Source organism: Pristiophorus japonicus, chromosome 8, assembly GCF_044704955.1.
Source record: "Pristiophorus japonicus isolate sPriJap1 chromosome 8, sPriJap1.hap1, whole genome shotgun sequence".
Taxonomy (NCBI): Eukaryota; Metazoa; Chordata; class Chondrichthyes; family Pristiophoridae; genus Pristiophorus; species Pristiophorus japonicus.
This window is the reverse complement of record NC_091984.1, coordinates 159621997-159641452: the sequence shown is the minus strand read 5'-3', so window position 1 is coordinate 159641452 and position 19456 is coordinate 159621997. Positions and strand designations below refer to the sequence as shown.

The 19456-nt window shown below is 46.6% G+C and overlaps 1 protein-coding gene across 7 annotated transcripts in view; it reads left to right on the top strand.

Moving 5' to 3' along the window:
* rabgap1l (RAB GTPase activating protein 1-like) overlaps positions 1–19456 on the top strand; it is a 626729-nt gene that overhangs the window by 555802 nt on the left and 51471 nt on the right. The gene's annotated exons all lie outside the window — the stretch shown is intronic.

Genomic DNA, 19456 nt, shown 5'->3' with positions numbered 1-19456 from the left:
AGGATACGGGCTAGGAAATTTAGGACCGAGATGAGAAATTCTTTTACTCAGAGGGTGGTGAACCTGTGGAATTCTCTACCACAGAAGGCTGTGGAGGCCAAGTCACTGAATATATTTAAGAGGGAGATAGATAGATTTCTAGAAACAAAAGGCATCAAGGGGTATGGAGAAAAAAGTGGGAATTTGGTGTTGAGATAGAGGATCAGCCATGATCATACTGAATGGTGGTGCAGACTCGAAGGGCCGAATGGCCTACTGCTCCTATTTTCTATGTTTCTATGTGTGTTCTGCCTTTCATGGCCTCAAAGCGCTTTACAACCAATGAAATACTTTTTTTGAAGTGTAGTCACTGCTGTAATGTAGAAAACGTAATAGGGAAAGAAAGCTGGTTAGACAGCCCAGGTTTACCGACGGCAGGTCCTCACAACAAGTTTATTTGGCCTTCTCTGTTGCGCTGACATGAGCGATATTGTAAAACAGGATTTACAGGAAACATTTACCAAAGAGTCTGAGAAAACCGATGGCTAAAATCTCAGAGAAAACAATGAGTTTGATAAATTATGGAGAACGGGAGGTGATGATCAATGGTGTAGTTGCGACTGCCTGTGACTAGGGCCCCTGAGGGCTGATTATATCACCGCCACGCTCCATCCACTGAGGCCGGCTCAGAGGTCGTGACCTCCTGTCAGCTGTGGCTCAGCTCTACGAGGCCTCCAGGGAGCATTCCATCCCTCCGCTCGTCAGCCGTGGCTCAGTGAGCAGCACACTCGCCTCTGAGTCCGAAGGTTGTGGATTCAAGTCCCACTCCAGGAACCTGAGCACAAAAACCTAGGCCGACACTCCAGTGCAGTGCTGAGGGAGCGCTGCACTGTCAGAGGTGCTGTCTTTCGGATGAGACATTAAACCGAGGCTCCGTCTGCTCTCTCGGATGGATGTAAAAGATCCCATGGCGCTATTTTGAAGAGAAGGGGAGTTATTTCCACTGTTCTGGACAATATTTATCCTTCAATCAGCATAACAAAAAACAGACTATTTGGTCATTATCACATTGCTGTTTGTGGGAGCTTGCTGTGCTCAAATTGGCTGCCGCGCTTCCTACATTTTACAACAGTGACTACACTCCAAAAAGTACGTCATTGGCTGTAAAGTGCTTTGCGACATGAAAGGCGCTATATAAATCCAAGTCTTTTATTCTTTCAATACTTGTGTGTTGAGATTGATTGATAACCGTGTGGATTGAGTTTGGTAAACAGGTTCTGAGGTAAACGCTGCCAGCACGGAGCTGTACTCTGAACAGCCTACGTGCACTAGAATTACCAACTCTGGTTGGATGTATTCCTGGAGGTTTCATCATGAGACCCCCCCCCCCACCCCCATGTCTATAATCCAATATTTTTCTAATTAATGAATGAGTTGTTGAGAAAATGGAACAAATGCATTTTTGTTCAATGCCCCTATGATTTTTCTCCTGAGTTGCTTGCAGCAGCGTCCTGGAGATTAGCTATCAATTCCTGGAGACTCCTGGGCAACCCATCACATTGATTGGCCTGGCACCCATTTTGTAAAGAGTTGAATTGAATGGCCAGTCTATGTTTGTACAACTGCTCGAAATGGAAGTAGTTGGATATGTATTGATGCGTGCCGGGATACAGCTCTGCAAACATCAGGTGCACACATCCAAAACTCTGCTGCCCGTGTCCTAAATCGCACCGTCACTGTAATGTATCTGCTTCGTGGGTTCTTTGCTTAAGAATTCATAGCAACACATTGCTATTAAGAACTCATTGTTAAACCTTTTGTTAATAAACCAATCACACTACACATTATCAGTTCATCCACCAGGCTCACATCCACCAGGCTCACAACCACCTGCCTCATCGTGGATCCCCCGAGCCCAACTGGCTGGGGTTTTATTGAGTCTTGTGAACATCACATGACTGGCTAATCCCCTCCCAGCTCAACAGCTCCACCAACCTGTGAGCACACCCACAGGGGCACACGTTACAGTCACCCATCACCCCTGTGCTCCTAGTCCAGCAACTCCTCAATTTTAAAATTCTTATCCTAGTTTTCAAATCCCTCCTTGGCCTCTCTCCTGCCACCTCCCCCCCCATCCCCCCCCCCCCCCGCCCCCTCTCTGTAACCTCCTCCAGCCCCACAACCCTCCCGAGATCTTACAGGGCTTGACAGGGTAGATGCAGGGAGGATGTTTCCTCTGACTGAGCAGTCTAAAACGAGGGGTCACAGTCTCAGACTAAGGGTCGGCCATTTAGGAATGAGATGAGGAGAAACTTCTTCAGTCAGAGGGTGGCGAATCTCTGGAATTCTCTACCCCAGAGGGCTGTGGAGGCTCAGTCTTTGAGTATATTCAGGACAGAGATATTAGATTTTTGGAAATCAAGGGATATTGGGATAGTGCACCTATCTGCACTCCTCCATTTTTGGTGGCCGTGCTTTCAGCTGACTAGGCCCTAAGCTCTGGAATTCCCTTCCTAAAGCTCTCCACCTTTCTCCCTCCCCATCTCCTCTAAGAAGCTCCTTGAAATCTACCTTTTTGTCCAAGCTTTTGGTCCTAATATGTGGCAAAATGATATCTGACCACATTCCTGCAAAGCGCTTTGGGACGTTTTACTACGTTAAGGGCGCTATAGAAATGCAAGTTGTTGAATCCTACCTAAGTGATTGTGTGAGCCGAGCTGGAGAACGTGGTCCGGCCATTTGACCATGAGGTGCATCACAGCTCTGTACATTGCTTTCCTCCATGAAGTGCTGTGGCTGGCACATTGTATCAGGGCTGACTAGGTCCTGATCAGGAGCCTGGTGGATTTATCCCTCCCCAGCCACTGCCCCAGCTCAGATTAGCTCATTCAGCACCATGCAGGGATTGAACCTGGAAGTGAACCTTTGAGTCTGTGTGACCCAGTTACACAATGCTTTAAATCCCAAGCCCAGCGCAGCGTCCAGAGTGAATGCACTGTTGCGATGTAGTCACCCAGTCTCAGCTCTGAACAGTTCGGTGCTGAGACGGCAGCTGGTAGGTGAGTCTGTAATCGGTGGTAGGGAATGGTCTCCGAGTCTGTTTCTCTGACTCGGCACCCGAGCGTGTGAATTGATTTGCAGTCAACAGATTCTGGAATCTGCTGAATTAGAGCTCCATTTCAGAGCAGGCAGTGGGAAACAGAGAATATTCTGATCCATTCCGAGGGTTAGACTATTACAAACGCAAAGGAAAGTGCGTTTCATGTCTATGAATTGATTCCTCAAATCCCGATGGATTAGATTGCGAGTGCAGGTGTTGATGTGATTGTAAGGTCGCACTTTGTGGTTTCAACTGTGTATTTTACATCCAGGCTCGTGTCTTTCGGCTTGATGAAAAGTGGTTATCGGACACAAGTCGATAAGATCAGGCAAGGCATTAGTGATTGATTTAGTGACAAATGGCACTGAGTGACAGGCTGTATATTCCCCTTCAGTCCTCTGAGAGGAAAGATGTTTAAAGAGAAAGAATAACATTTATACTGTGCAGAGAAGCAGAGCCAGCATGGTTTTATGAAAAGGGAAATCATGTTTGACAGATTTGCTGGAGTTCTTTGAGGATGTAACGAGCAGGGTGGATAAAGGGAGAACCAGTGGATGTGGTGTATTTGGATTTCCAGAAGGCATTCGATAAGGTGCCACTGCTCAAGACAAGAGCTCACGGGGTTGGGAGTAATATATTAGCATGGATAGAGGATTGGCTAACAACCAGAAAACAGAGAGTCGGGATAAACGGGTCATTTTCCAGTTGGTAAACAGTGACTAGTGGGGTGCCACAGTGATCAGTGCTGGGGCCTCAACTATTTACAATATATATTAATGACTTAAATGAAGGGACTGAGTGCAATGTAGCCAAGTTTGCTGATGATAAAAAGATGGGTGGGAAAGCAAATTGTGAGGAGGACACAAAGAATCTGCAAAGAGATATAGACAGGCTAAGTGAATGGGCAAAAATTTGGCAGATGGACTATAATGTGGGCAAGTGTGAGGTTATCCACTTCGGTCTCCTTATTTAAGGAAGGATATACTTGCGTTGGAGGCTGTTCAGAGAAGGTTCACGAAGTTGATTCCTGAAATGAGGGGCTTGTCATATGAAGATAGGTTGAGCAGGTTGAGCCTATACTCATTGGAGTTTAGATGAATGAGAGGTGATTTTATTGAAAAGTATAAGATAATGAGGGGGCTTGACAAGGTAGATGCAGAGAGGATGTTTCTACTCGTGGGGGAATCTAGAACTCGGGGACATAGTTTCAGAATAAGGGATCGCCCATTTAGAACTGAGACAAGGAGGAAGGTTGCAAATCTCTGGAATTTTCTGCCCCAGAGAGCTGTGGAGGCTGGGTCATTGAATATATTTAAGGTGAAGATAGCCAGATTTTGGAGCGATAAGGGAGTAAAGGGTTATGGGGTGCGGGCAGGAAAGTGGAGCTGAGGCCAAGATCAGATCAGCCATGATATTGAATGACGGAGCAGGCTCGAGGAGCCAAATGGCCGACTCCTGCTCCTATTTCTTATGTTCTTTCAGGGTGTCCCAAAGCAATTTACAGCCAATTAAATATTTTTGAAGTTTTATTGTTTTGGAGGCAACCGTGACAGCCATTTTGTACACATCAAGGTCCCACATGTAGCAATGTGATAACCAGATAAAGGCTTTGCCCCACTGCTGGCTCTCAGTTCAGAGTTCTGAAATTGGGCTGCATTGGGACAGAAATGACCCTAAGGAAAGTGATATCTTCACTGCTTTCCTCCCTCAGTATCCGCACCGTGACTTCTCATCCTCGGCTCTTCATATCTTCCCACTTCTGAGTTCACTGCCCTTTTATCCTCCCTTAATCTCACCCTCCATATAAACTCACCCACCCATATTCACGGTCACCCCCTCGACCTTGCCATTGCTTGTGTCCTCTCTGCTCCCATCTCGTTAGTCGCAGATAAAGCCATCTCTGATCACGTTCTTGTATAGCTCTCCACCCACATCCCCCTTCCCCCTCCAAACCCCTCTTCCTTTTAAAAAAGGAGGGAGAGAGAAAACAGGAATTATAGACCAGTCAGCCTGACATCGGTGGTGGGGAAAATGTTGGAATCAATGATTAAAGATATAATAGCGCATTTGGAAAGCAGTGACAGGATCGGTCCAAGTCAGTATGGATTTATGAAAGGGAAATCATGCTTGACAAATGTTCTAGAATTTTTTGAGGATGTAACGAGTAGAGTGGACAAGGGGGAGCCAGTGGATGTGGTGTATTTAGACTTTCAAAAGGCTTTCAACAAGGTCCCACACAAGAGATTAGTGTGCAAAATTAAAGCACATGGTATTGGGTGTAAAGTATTGACATGGATAGAGAACTGGTTGGCAGACAGGAAGCAAAGAGTAGGAATAAACGGGTCCTTTTCAGAATGGCAGGCAGTGACTAGTGGGGTACCGCAAGGTTCAGTGCTAGGACCCCAGCTATTTACAATATACATTAATTTAGGCGAAGGAATTGAATGTAATATCTCCAAGTTTGCAGATGACACTAAGCTGGGTGGCAGTGAGAGCTGTGAGGAGGATGCTAAGAGGCTGCAGGGTGACTTGGACAGGTTAGGTGCGTTAAATCCAAGGAAGAGGCATATAAATTGGCCAGAAAAAGCAGCAAACCTGAGGACTGGGAGAAATTTAGAATCCAGCAGAGGAGGACAAAGTGTTTAATTAGGAGGGGGAAAACAGAGTATGAGAGGAAGCTTGCTGCGAACATAAAAACTAACTGCAAAAGTTTCTATAGATATGTGAAGAGAAAAAGATTAGTGAAGACAAACTTAAGTCCCTTGCAGTCAGAATCAGGTGAATTTATAATGGGGAACAAAGAAATGGCAGACCAGTTGAACAAATACTTTGTGTCTTCCTTCGTGAAAACAGAACCAAATAACCTTCCAGAAATACTAGGGGACCGAGGATCTCGTGAGAAGGAGAAACTGCAGGAAATCCTTATTAGGTGGGAAATTGTGTTAGGAAAATTGATGGGATTGAAGGCCGATAAATCCCCGGGGCCTGATGGTCTGCATCCCAGAGTGCTTAAGGAAGCGGCCCTAGAAATAGTGGATGCAGTGGTGATCATTTTCCAACAGTCTATCAACTCTGGATCAGTTCCGATGGACTGGAGGGTAGCTAATGTAACACCACTTTCTTAAAAAGGAGGGAGTGACGAAATGCGTAATTATAGATCGGTTAGCCTGACATCAGTAGTGGGGAAAATGTTGGAATCAATTATTAAAGATGAAATAGCAGCGCATTTGGAAAGCAGTGACAGGATCGGTCCAAGTCAGCATGGATTTATGAAATGGAAATCATGCTTGGCAAATCTTTGGAATTTTTTGAGGATGTAACTAGTAGAGTGGACAAGGGAGAACCAGTGGATGTGATGTATTTGGACTTTCAAAAGGCTTTTGACAAGGTCCCACATAAGAGATTGGTGTGCAGAATTAAAGCATATGGTTTTGGGGGTAATGTACTGACGTGGATAGAGAACTGGTTGGCAGACAGGAAGCAGAGTGTCTGGATAAATGGGTCCTTTTCAGAATGGCAGACCTCCTCCCCCCTCCCCCCTCCCCCCGGCGCGCTCTCTCTCTTCTCTCTCTCTCTCTCTCTCTCTCTCTCTCTCTCTCTCTCTCTCTCTCTCTCTCTCTCTCTCTCTCTCTCTCTCTCTCTCTCTCTCCTCCTCCCCCTCTCTCTCCTCCCCCCCGCCGCCTCTCTCTCTCTCACCCCCGCCTCTCTCTCTCTCTCTCTCAACCCCGCCCCCTCTTTCGCTCTCTCTCTTTCTCTCCCTCTCGCTCTCGCTGTTCCCCTAGTACAACCTTCATCTCCGCTCCCTTTAGTCCAAGCGACGTGAGCTTAAACCTTTATGGCGGATAACTGGTTTAGCCATACATCGCGAAATCTGGCTGGACCATATAAAGTATTAATGGGTTCTGCTCTCATCTGCCAAAACTGCTCACTAGATAGCCCCCGGCTTCTCTTCTCCACTACAAGCCTCCTTAAACCCCTCTTCCCCCTCTCCCCTCACTTCCAACAACTAGTGCGAGGAGCTCATGGATTTTTTTTTTTAATAAGATTGAGACCATCGGTTCAGTAGCCTCTGCCGCTCCCCTCCCTTCCCCTAGCCCTTCACGTCAAACTTCCTCTAAGGTCCCCCGCCAGCCTAGCCCTGATATCCCCACATACCCTTTTCTATCCCCCATATTAGCAGTTAATGGTTCCCTCTCCTCAGGCACCATCCCCCTTCCCTTCAAATCTGCTGTTATCATCCCCCTCCTCAAAAAAAAAACAACCCTTGACCCCTCTGTCCTTGCAAAATACCATCTTATCTGCAATCTCCCTTTTCCCTCAAGTCCTTGAACGTGTTGTCACCTCCAAAATCCGTGCCTATCTTTCCCGCAACTCCATGTTTGAAGCCTTCGAATCAGGTTTCCACCCCTGCCACAGTACCGAAAAGCTCTTAATCATAGTCACAAATGACATTCTGTGTGACAGTGGCCATGGTGAACTATCTTTCCTACTTGACCTGTCTGCATCTTTGACAGAGTTAACCACAGCATCCTCTAACGCCTCTCCTCCGTTGTCTAGCTGGGTGGAACTGTGCACTCCTGGTTCCGTTCTTGCCTATCCAGTCATAGCCAGAGAATCTCCTGCAATGGCTTCTCTTCCCACTCCCATGCCGTTACCTCTGGTGTCCTCAAGCATCTATCCTTGGCCCCCTCCTATTTCCCATCTACATGTTGCCCTTTGGCGTCATCATCTGAAATCACAGCATCATTTTCCAGATGTACGCTGACGATATCCAGCTCTATTTCACCACCACCTCTCTCGACCCCTCCACTGCCTCTGATTTTTTATGCTGCTTGTCTGTCATCCAGTACTGGATGAGCAGAATTTCCTCCAGTTAAATATTGGGAAGACCAAAGCCATTGAGTTCGGACCTTGCCACAAACTCCATTTTCTAGCATCGATGCCATCCCTCTCTCTGGTCACTCTCTACGGTTGAACCAGACCATTCACAACCTTAGCATCCGATTTGACCCTGAGCTGAGCTTCCGACCATATATCCGCACTATCACGAAGACTGCCTACTTCCACCTCCATAACATCACTCATCTCCGCCCCTGCCTCATCTACTGAAACACTTATCAATGCTTTTGTTACCTCTAGAGTTGACTATTTCAATGTTCTCCTGGTTGGCCTCCCATCTTCCATCCTAGGAGGAGTGTTTGCTCGTGCTGTTGGGGAGGAGTTAAACGAATATGGCAGGGGAATGGGAACCAATGCAGGGAGACAGAGGGAAACAAAATGGAGACAGAAGCAAAATACAGAAAGGAGATGAGTAAAAGTGGAGGGCAGAGAAACCCAAGGCAAAAATCAAAAAGGGACACTTTGCAGCACAATTCTAAAGGGTCTAAGTGCGTTAAAAAGGTAAGCCTGAAGGCTCTGTGCTCAATGCGAGGAGTATTCGGAATAAGGTAGACGAATTAACTGTGCAGATAGCAATTAACGGATACGATGTGGTTGGCATCACGGAGACATGGCTCCAGGGTGACCAAGGCTGGCAACTCAACATCCAAGGGTATTCAACATTTAGGAAGGATAGACAGAAAGGAAAAGGAGACGGGGTGGCGTTGCTGGTTAAAGAGGAAATTAATGCAATTGTAAGGAAAGACATTAGCTTGGATGATGTGGAATTGGTATGGGTGGAGCTACGGAATACCAAGGGTCAGAAAGCGCTAGTGGGAGTTGTGTACAGACCTCCAAACAGTAGTAGTGTTGTTGGGGAGGACATCAAACAGAAAATTAGGGGTGCATGAAATAAAGGTGCAGCAGTTATCATGGGTGACTTTAATATGCATATAGATAGGGTTAACCAAACTGGAAACAATACGGTGGAGGAAGAATTCCTGGAGTGCATAAGGGATGGTTTTCTAGACCAATATGTCGAGGAACCAACTAGGGGGGAGGCCATCTTAGACTGGGTGTTGTGTAATGAGAGGGGATTAATTAGCAATCTCATTGTGCGAGGCCCCTTGGGGAAGAGTGACCATAATATGGTGGAATTCTACATTAGGATGGAGAATGAAACAGTTAATTCAGAGACCATGGTCCAGAACTTAAAGAAGGGTAACTTTGAAGGTATGAGGTGTGAATTGGCTAGGATAGATTGGCGAATGATACTTAAGGGGTTGACAGTGGATGGACAATGGCAGATATTTAGAGACCGCATGGATGAACTACAACAATTGTACATCCCTGTCTGGCGTAAAGCTAAAAAAGGGAAGGTGGCTCAACCGTGGCTATCAAGGGAAATCGGGGATAGTATTAAAGCCAAGGAAGTGGCATACAAATTGGCCAGAAATAGCAGTGAACCCAGGGACTGGGAGAAATTTAGAACTCAGCAGAGGAGGACAAAGGGTTTGATTAGGGCAGGGAAAATAGAGTAAGAGAGGAAGCTTGCAGGGAACATTAAGACGGACTGCAAATGCTTCTATAGATATGTAAAGAGAAAAAGATTAGTAAAGACTAATGTAGGTCCCCTGCAGTCAGAATCAGGGGAAGTAATAACTGGGAACAAAGAAATGGCAGACCAATTGAACAAGTACTTTGGTTTGGTATTCACTAAGGAGGACACAAACAGCCTTCCGGATATAAAAGGGGTCAGAGGATCGAGTAAGAAGGAGGAACTGAGGGAAATCCTTATTAGTCGGGAAATTGTGTTGGGGAAATTGATGGGATTGAAGGCCGATAAATCCCCAGGGCCTGAATGAACTGCATCCCAGAGTACTTAAGGAGGTGGCCTTGGAAATAGCGGATGCATTGACTTTCATTTTCTAACATTCCATTGACTCTGGATCAGTTCCTATGGAGTGGAGGGTAGCCAATGTAACCCCACTTTTTAAAAAAGGAGGGAGAGAGAAAACGAGGAATTATAGCCTGACATCGGTAGTGGGTAAAATGATGGAATCAATTGTTAAGGATGTCATAGCAGCGCATTTGGAAAGAGGTGACATGATAGTTCCAAGTCAGCATGGATTTGTGAAAGGGAAATCATGCTTGACAAATCTTCTGGAATTTTTTGAGGATGTTTCCAGTAGAGTGGACAAGGGGGAACCAGTTGATGTGGTGTATTTGGACTTTCAGAAGGCTTTCAACAAGGTCCCACACAAGAGATTAATATGCAAAGTTAAAGCACATGGGATTGGGGGTAGTGTGCTGACGTGGATTGAGAATTGGTTGGCAGACAGGAAGCAAAAAGTAGGAGTAAATGGGTACTTTTCAGAATGCAGGCAGTGACTAGTGGGGTACCGCAAGGTTCTGTGCTGGGGCCCCAGCTGTTTACATTGTACATTAATGATTTAGATGAGGGGATTAAATGTAGTATGTCCAAATTTGCAGATGACACTAAGTTGGGTGGTATTGTGAGCTGCGAGGAGGATGCTATGAGACTGCAGAGTGACTTGGATAGGTTAGGTGAGTGGGCAAATGCATGGCAGATGAAGTATAATGTGGATAAATGTGAGGTTATCCACTTTGGTGATAAAAACAGAGAGACAGACTATTATCTGAATGGTGACAGATTAGGAAAGGGGGGAGGTGCAACGAGACCTGGGTGTCATGGTACATCAGTCATTGAAGGTTGGCATGCAGGTACAGCAGGCGGTTAAGAAAGCAAATGGCATGTTGGCCTTCATAGCGAGGGGATTTGAGTACAAGGGCAGGGCTTTGGTGAGGCCACACCTGGAGTATTGTGTACAGTTTTGGTCTCCTAACTTGAGGAAGGACATTCTTGCTATTGAGGGAGTGCAGCAAAGGTTCACCAGACTGATTCCCGGGATGGCGGGACTGACCTATCAAGAAAGACTGGATCAACTGGGCTTGTATTCACTGACGTTCAGAAGAATGAGAGGGGATCTCATAGAAACGTTTAAAATTCTGACGGGTTTAGACAGGTTAGATGCAGGAAGAATGTTCCCAATGTTGGGGAAGTCCAGAACCAGGGGTCACAGTCTAAGGATAAGCCATTTAGGACCGAGATGAGGAGAAACTTCTTCACCCAGAGAGTGGTGAACCTGTGGAATTCTCTACCACAGAAAGTTGTTGAGGCCAATTCACTAAATATATTCAAAAAGGAGTTGGATGTAGTCCTTACTACGAGGGGGATCAAGGGGTATGGCGAGAAAGCAGGAATGGGGTACTGAAGTTGCATGTTCAACCATGAACTCATTGAATGGCGGTGCAGGCTCGAAGGGCCGAATGGCCTACTCCTGCACCTATTTTCTATGTTTCTATAAACTTGAGCTCATCCAAAACTCGGCTGCCCGTGTCCTAATTTGCACCAAGTCCCGTTCATCCATCACCTCTGCTCGCTGATCTACATCAGCTCAATTTTAAAATTCTTACTCTTGTTTTCAAATCCCTCCATGGCTTCTCCCCTCTGTAACCTCCTCCAACCCTCCAAGATCTCTGTGCTCCTCAAATTCTGGCCCCTCGCTCCACCATTAGCGTCCGTGCCTTCAGCTGCCTGGGCCCCAAGCTCTGGAATTCCCTCCCTAAACCTCTCCGGCTCTCTATCTCTCTCTCCTCCTTTAAGACGCTCCTTAAAACCTAGCTCTTTGACTAAGCTATTGGTCATCTGCCCTAATCTCTCCTTATGTGGCTCAGTGTCAAATTTTGTTTGGTCGCTCCTGTGAAGTGCCTAAGTTAAAGGCGCTATAGAATTGCAAGTTGTTGAAAGGACTCTGTTCAATTTGAACATAAAGCGTTTGGCTAAGAAATGCCCAGTCAACCCTGCTTCTCCCACGCACCATGTACACTCTACCCTATCATGCTCTCTACTCCACCCATATACTCTCCTGAGTGAAGTTCTTATAAACCATCTCCAAAGATGTTGACTGCCTGTTGGGCTTTACGGCCACATTGAGAGATTCTTGCATTCCGTGCCGGGAGAGTGTGTCACAACAGGAGCCTAGCTCACAGAGCATCTTAAAACTGGAGCTTTAATTCTCTGTCCGGATGCTGCTATGACTGAGGCTCGATACTGAGAGCAGAGGACAGCGTTACTGAAGTTCCCCAATAGTTCTATGGGAGCCAGACCCTGCTGGGAGCACAGGTTCACGGAATTTCCCCTATAGTTCTATGGGAGCCATAGAACCATAGCAAATTACGACACAGAAGGAGGCCATTCGGCCCATCGTGTCCGCACCGGCCGACCAAGAGCTATCCAGCCTAATCCCACTTTCCAGCTCTTGGTCCGTCGCCCTGTAGGTTACGGCACTTCAGGTGCACATCTTTTCAGGCAGTGAGTTCCAGACCCCCACCACCCTCTGGGGAAAAAAATGTCTTCATCTCCCCTCTAAACCTCTACCAGCTAGTTTAAATCTGTGCCCCCTGGTTAGTGACCCCTCTGTTAAGGGAAATAGGTCCTTCCTGTCCACTCTATCTAGGCCCCTCATAATTTTGTGCACCTCAATTAAATCTGTTCCAAGGAAAACACCCCCAGCCTATCCAATCTTTTCTTATAGCTAAAATTCTCCAGTCCAGGCAACATCCTCGGTGAATCTCCCCTGCACCCTCTAATGCAATCACATCTTTCCTGTAATGTGATGACCAGAACTGCACGCAGTACTCTAGCTGTGACCCTGCTGGGAGCAGAGGCTCACGGAATTTCCCCATCAGGTCGATGGGAACCAGACCTTGCTAGATGAACAGGATCACAGTTTGCCCCATCGTTTGAGTGCTGGGTGTCCCACCCCACCATATCTCAGCAACCTTCACGTGTGACCACAGACGATGGGAATTGGCAGATTTTCTAAGATGGCATCGCCTTCAGCCCCAGATCCTGCTGTCGCCCAATACCCCTGCAGCATAGAGAGGAGTGGGAACCCAGCCCTGGCACGGGTGTGAAATAAGCCAGGGGTTCCAACTTAAATGTCAGCCGTAGCTCAGTGGGCAGCACACTCGCCTCTGAGTCCGAAGGTTGTGGGTTCCAGTCCCACTCCAAGGGACTTGAGCACATAAATCCAGGCTGATACTCCCAGTGCAGTGCTGAGGGACTGCTACACTGTCGGATGTGCCGTCTTTCAGCTGAGACGTTAAATCGAGGCTCCCTCTGCCCTCTCAGGTGGATGTAAAAGATCCCATGGCACTATATCGAAGAAGAACAGGGGAGTTATCCTCAGTGTCTTGGACAATATTTATCCCTCAATCAACATAACAAAAACATATTATCTGGTCATTATCACATTGCTGTTTGTGAGAGCTTGCTTGTGCGCAAGTTGGCTGCTGCGTTTAGAAACATAGAAAATAGGTGCAGGAGTAGGCCATTCGGCCCTTCAAGATCATGGTTAATCATCACCTCAGTACCCCTTTCCCACTTTCTCTCCATACCCCTTGATCCCATTAGCCATAAGGGCCATATCTAACTCCCTCTTGAATATATCCAACGAACTGGCATCACCAACTCTCTGCGGTAGAGAATTCCACAGATTAACAACTCTGAGTGAAGAAGTTTCTCCTCATCTCGGTCCTAAATGGCTTACCCCTTATCCTTAGACTATGTCCCCTGGTTCTGGACTTCCCCAACATCGGAAACATTCTTCCTACATCTAACCTGTCCAGTCCTGTCAGAATTTTATGTTTCTGTGAGATCCCCTCTCATCCTTCTAAACTCCAGTGAATACAGGCCCAGTCGATCCAGTCTCTCCTTGTCTGTCAGACCTGCCATCCCAGGAATCAGTCTGGTGAACCTTCGCTGCACTCCCTCAATAGCAAGAACGTCCTTCCTCAGATTAGGAGACCAAAACTGAACACAATATTCCAGGTGAGGCCTCACCAAGGCCCTGTACACTGCAGTAAGACCTCCCTGCTCTTATACTCAAATCCCCTAGCTATGAAGGCCAACATACCATTTGCTGCCTTCACCGCCTGCTGTACCTGAATGCCAACTTTCAATGACTGATGAACCATGACACCCAGGTCTCGTCGCACACCTCCTTTTCCTAATCTGCCAGCATTCAGATAATATTCTGCCTTCGAGTTTTTGCCCCAAAGTGGATAACCTCACATTTATCCACATTATACTGCATCTGCCATGCATTTGCCCACTCACCTAACCTGTCCAAGTCACCCTGCAGCCTCCTATCATCCTCCTCACAGCTCAAACCGCCACCCAGTTTAGTGTCATCTGCAAACTTGGAGATATTACACTCAATTCCTTCATCTAAATCATTGATGTATATTGTAAATAGAGGGATCCCAGCACTGAGCCCTGCGGCACCCCACTAGTCACTGCCTGCCATTCTGAAAAGGACCCGTTTATCCTTGCTCTCTGCTTCCTGTCTGCCAACCAGTTCTCTATCCACATCAGTACATTACCCCCAATGCCATGTGCTTTAATTTTGCACACCAATCTCTTGTATGGGACCTTGTCAAAATCCTTTTGAATGTCCAAGTACACTATATCCACTGGTTCTCCCCTGTCCACTCTTCTGGAAGATTTGTCAAGCATGATTTCCCGTTCATAAATCCATGCTGACTTGGACTGATCCTGTCACTGCTTTCCAAATGCACTGCTATTTCATCTTTAATAATTGATTCCAACATTTTCCCCACTACTGATGTCAGGCTAACCGGTCTATAATTGCCCGTTTTCTCTCTCCCTCCTTTCTTAAAAAGTGGTGTTACATTAGCTACCCTTTAGTCCATAAGAACTGATCCAGAGTCGATAGACTGCTGGAAAATGATCACCAATGCATCTACTATATCTAGGGCCACTTCCTTCAGTACTCTGGGATGCAGACTATCAGGCCCTGTGGATTTATCGGCCTTCAATCCCATCAATTTCCCCAACATAATTTCCTGACTAATAAGGATATCCTTCAGTTGCTCCATCTCACTAGACCCTCGGTCCCCTAGTATTTCCAGAAGATTATTTGTGTCTTCCTTCGTGAAGACAGAACCAAAGTATTTGTTCAGTTGGTCTGCCATTTCTTTGTTCCTCATTATAAATTCACCTGATTCTGACTGCAAGGAACCTACGTTTGTTTTCACTAATCTTTTTCTCTTCACATATCGATAGAAGCTCTTGCAGTCAGTTTTTATGTTCCCAGCAAGCTTCCTCTCATACTCTATTTTCCCGCTCCTAATTAAACCCTTTGTCCTCCTCTGCTGAATTCTAAATTTCTCCCAGTCCTCAGGTTTGCTGCTTTTTCAGGCCAATGTATAGGCCTCCTCCTTGGATTTAACACGATCCTTAATTTCCATTGTTAGCCACGGTTGAGCCACCTTCCCCGTTTTATTTTTATTTCAGACAGGGATGTACAATTGTTGAAGACCACATTACAACAGTGACTACACTCCAAAAGTACTCTATTGGCCGTAAAGCACTTTGAGACGTCCAATGGTCGTGAAAGACGCTATATAAATGCAAGTCTTTTTCAAATGGGATGTGCTAACTCTACACAGCCTGGGGCTCAAAGGCTGGCCTTCAGTCTGAGGATACGGTCACACACTGCCAGGGACCTGGATGTACCAATTCTTCCCATTTCATGCAGCCTAAGGTGTTTGAAAGTAACCCCACTAACGTCGTTGCAGTGTTGTGTGATTGATTGTCATCTTGCGTGGCTAAGGACAGAAATTTCAGGGTGGAGATAGTTTAAAGATAAGGCAACAAGTTAACTAGTACAAAAACAAAATACTGCGGATGCTGTAAATCTCAAATATAATCAGAAAATGTACAAAATGCTCAGCAGGTCAGGCAGCATCTGTGGAGAGAGAAACGGGGTTAACGTTTCAGGTCGATGACCCTTCGTCAGAACTGGAAGATGTTAGAAATGTAACCGGTTTTTAAGCAAGTCCTGGAAATCGGCACGGTCCCGACCTGCAAGACCATCAGCAGGCCGAGGCCATTGGAGGGAGCAGCGTGCGGCGACATACCAGTGCAGGGTGCAGCGCGTGCTGCTGCAGGAGGACAGCGGCTGCGAAGCCAGGTCGCTGATTGCAGTGCGGGCAGGTACAGCAGGAGGGGCGAAGGAGCGGCAAGAGTTTGTAAAGGGCAGTGACAGGGGCCCACACTGTGATATGTGTGTGCACTAGGTCCATGCAGCAGAGCAGGTCTCCAGTTGTCTTGGGTAATCCTTGCCACTGGACCAAGACCTAGCTCTGTCAAGCCCGTGTGGTGGCTGGTGTGCAACTGTCACCAGACGTTTAAAAAAAATCCAAACTTCCTCTTCCTCCCTTCAGGATGTAGTTTGGGATCCAGAATATTAGCTCCTTCATTGAAACACCTGTGAACTCATCCATTTTTGGCTTGGAAGCAAGTCATCCTCGCTTCAAGCGACTGCCTATGATGATGATGGTTAGGTAACCAGTGTTGAGTCGATCACAATCAAGGTTTCTGGTTCATTATATTTCTGTGTTAAGCAGAAGTAGTTGTTCACTATCATCATGTCTCTCTCTCGCAATTACTTGCCACGCTTTCCTTAATTGAAATATAAAGCTGCTGCCATTAAATGCTCTTGTAAACTGCTATTGTAGCTGAATATTACCCTCTATAGCTCCAAGGGGCAAAGGTTTTGGCTACAAGTTACGCATCGGTGTGTTTTTTGTACAACAAAGCCAGGTGCAGCCAGAGACGGCAGCAATAACAGGGACTGGCTAATAGGTTTGATTCAGGTTACTGCTGGGAACACACAGGCTTGGAGAGCAGAGGCAATTGGGTGCATACAGACTCACCCCTTAAATCAGCCCCACTTGCCTGTCGTCTTCTCATCTTTCAATATCCACCTCTGCAATGTGTCAGCTGTGGCTCAGTGTGTAGCACTCTCCTCTCTAACGCAGAAGGTTGTGGGTTCAAGTCCCACTCCAGAGACTTGGGCACAAAATCTCGGCCGACACTCCAGTGCAGTGCTGAGGGAGTGCAACATAGTCAGAGTTGCTGGCTTTTGGATAAAATGTTAAACCGAGGACACCATTGGTGGGTGTAAAAGATCTGATGCCAGTATTTTGAAGAAGAGCCAGGGGAGTTATCCCTGGTGTCCTGGCCAATATTTATCTCTCAATCAGCATAAAAAACAGATTATCTGGTCATTATCACATTGCTGTGTGTGGGAGCTTGCTATGTACAATTTTCCTTCCTATCATTACAACAGTGACCGCACTTCCAACAGTAAAGCACTTTAGGGCATGCCAAGATCACGAAAGGCGTTGTAGAAAGTCTGTCTGCCTGTCTGTCTCTTCACTATTTTTTTCTCAAATCTACACTGACTGCTTCAGTTACCTCCCAGCTAATTTATCCCACAATTGTGTTATCCTTTGAATGGAAAATTTTCCACGTGACTTACTCCTAGTTAATGTGGAGTGGAAGGGGACTAAATACTCCCGCGTGGAGTAGAATGGTTTGTAGAGCGTTTGAGTGGAAAGAAGGAGATGGTTAAACGGCTGTAGTGATGGTCACGTGTGACAATAGGAGGCACAATGAGAGACATTGAAGACAATCGCGATACACAAGGGAGTGTGTGAAAGGCAGAGGCCGGTAGAAAGAGGACCAGGGGCCTGGGAGAGGAAAAGGTGGGCACCAAGGGTAAGGACTATGCACACACGGTGTTCCAATGGGGCACCGGGGGGAGGGGCGGGGGTAGAGAGTGTGGATGGGTTGGTCCATAGGATGGGGGTTCTCTGTTGGAACACCAGAAGTGCCAACTCGCCCGTTCTCTCCACAGATAGACTGGCCTGTTCAGTGTTTCCAGCGTTTAGTGTTTGTCTTTTAGATTTGTTTTTCATTTGTTCCCTGGTATTTGAATCATTTACCCCCAGCAGCTTTGTCAGTTCTCTTCGTATTCTTCAACATTTCTCTTGGGTCACCTTGAAAACTCCTCTAAAGATAATTTCCCACTTCCTAAACCTTTCCACATAATCTAAACTCCTGTTACCCAGAAATATCTTTCTTCACTTCGGTACATTCCTAAAAGCAGCAATAATCTTCCCATGACCACAACTGCACACATTACACCAGATGGAGCCTTTTATCTCTGTGGAACTGGTGCTAAATTGTCAGACTGCTTGTCCGACGTCCAGTTCTGGACGAGCAAAAGTTTTCTGCAATTGAATATTGGGGAAGACCGAAGCCATTGTTTTCGGTCCCCGACACAAACTCCGTTCCCTAGTCACTGACCCTATCCCTCTCCCCAACTCCTGTCTGAGGCTGAACCAGATTGTTCGCAAACTTGGTGTCATATTTGACCCTGAAATAAGCTTTCGACCACATATCCGTAGCATAACTAAAACCGCCTATTTCCACCTCTAACATCGTCCGTCTCCGCCCTTGCCTCAGCTCATCCACTGCTGAAGCCCTCGCCCATGCCTTTGTTATCTCTAGACTTGTCTATTCCAATGCACCCCTGGCTGCCCTCCCACATTCTATCCTACGTAAACAAGAGGTGATCCAAAACTCGGCTGCTCATGCCCTAACTCGCACCAAGTCCCGCTCACCCATTAACCCTGTGCTCGCTGACCTACATTGGCTTCCGGTTAAGCAACGCCTCTATTTCAAAATTCTCATCCTTATTTTCAAATCCCTCCATGGTCTCGCCCCTCCCTATCTCTATAATCTCCTCCAGCCCCACAACCCTCCGAGATGTCTGCATTCCTCTAATTCTGCCCTTCTGAGCATCCCTGATTATAATCGCTCAACCATTGGTGGCCGTGCCTTCTGTTGCCGAGACCCCAAGCTCTGGAACTCCCTCCCTAAACCTCTCCGCCTCTCTACCCCTCTTTCCTCCTTCAAGGCGGCCTTAAAACATACCTCTTTGACCAAGCTTTTGATCATCTGCACTAATTTCTACTTATGGGGCTTGGGATCAGTTTTTTAAAATCTCATGATACTTCTGTGAAGCGCCTTAGGACGTTTCACTACGTTACAGGCGCTATATAAATACTTGTTGTTGTTGTACACTGATTAAATTATGAGGACATGTTTCATAAACTAGGATCGTATTCCCTCGAGTATAGAAGATTAATGGGTGATCCGATCGAGGTGTTTAAGATGATTAAAGGAGTTGATAGAGTGAGAGAGAAACAATGTCCTCTGGTGGGAGAGTCCAGAACAAGGGGGGCAGAATCTTAAATTTAGAGTCAGGCCGTTCCGGGGTGATGTCACACAAAAAAAAGCTGTTGAGGCTGGGGGCGGGGGGGTCAATTGGAAAATTTCAAAACTGAGTGCTAGATTTTTGTTGGGTAAGGGTATTAAGGGTTACGGAACCAAGGCGGGTATACTGAGTTAAGATACAGATCAGCCATGATCTGATTGAACAGGCTCGAGGGGCTGAATAGCCTCCTGTTTGAACATTGTTTGTACTTTGCTAATAACAAACCTGCTCCCCCCCCCCCCCCCCACCCCCCCCGCCC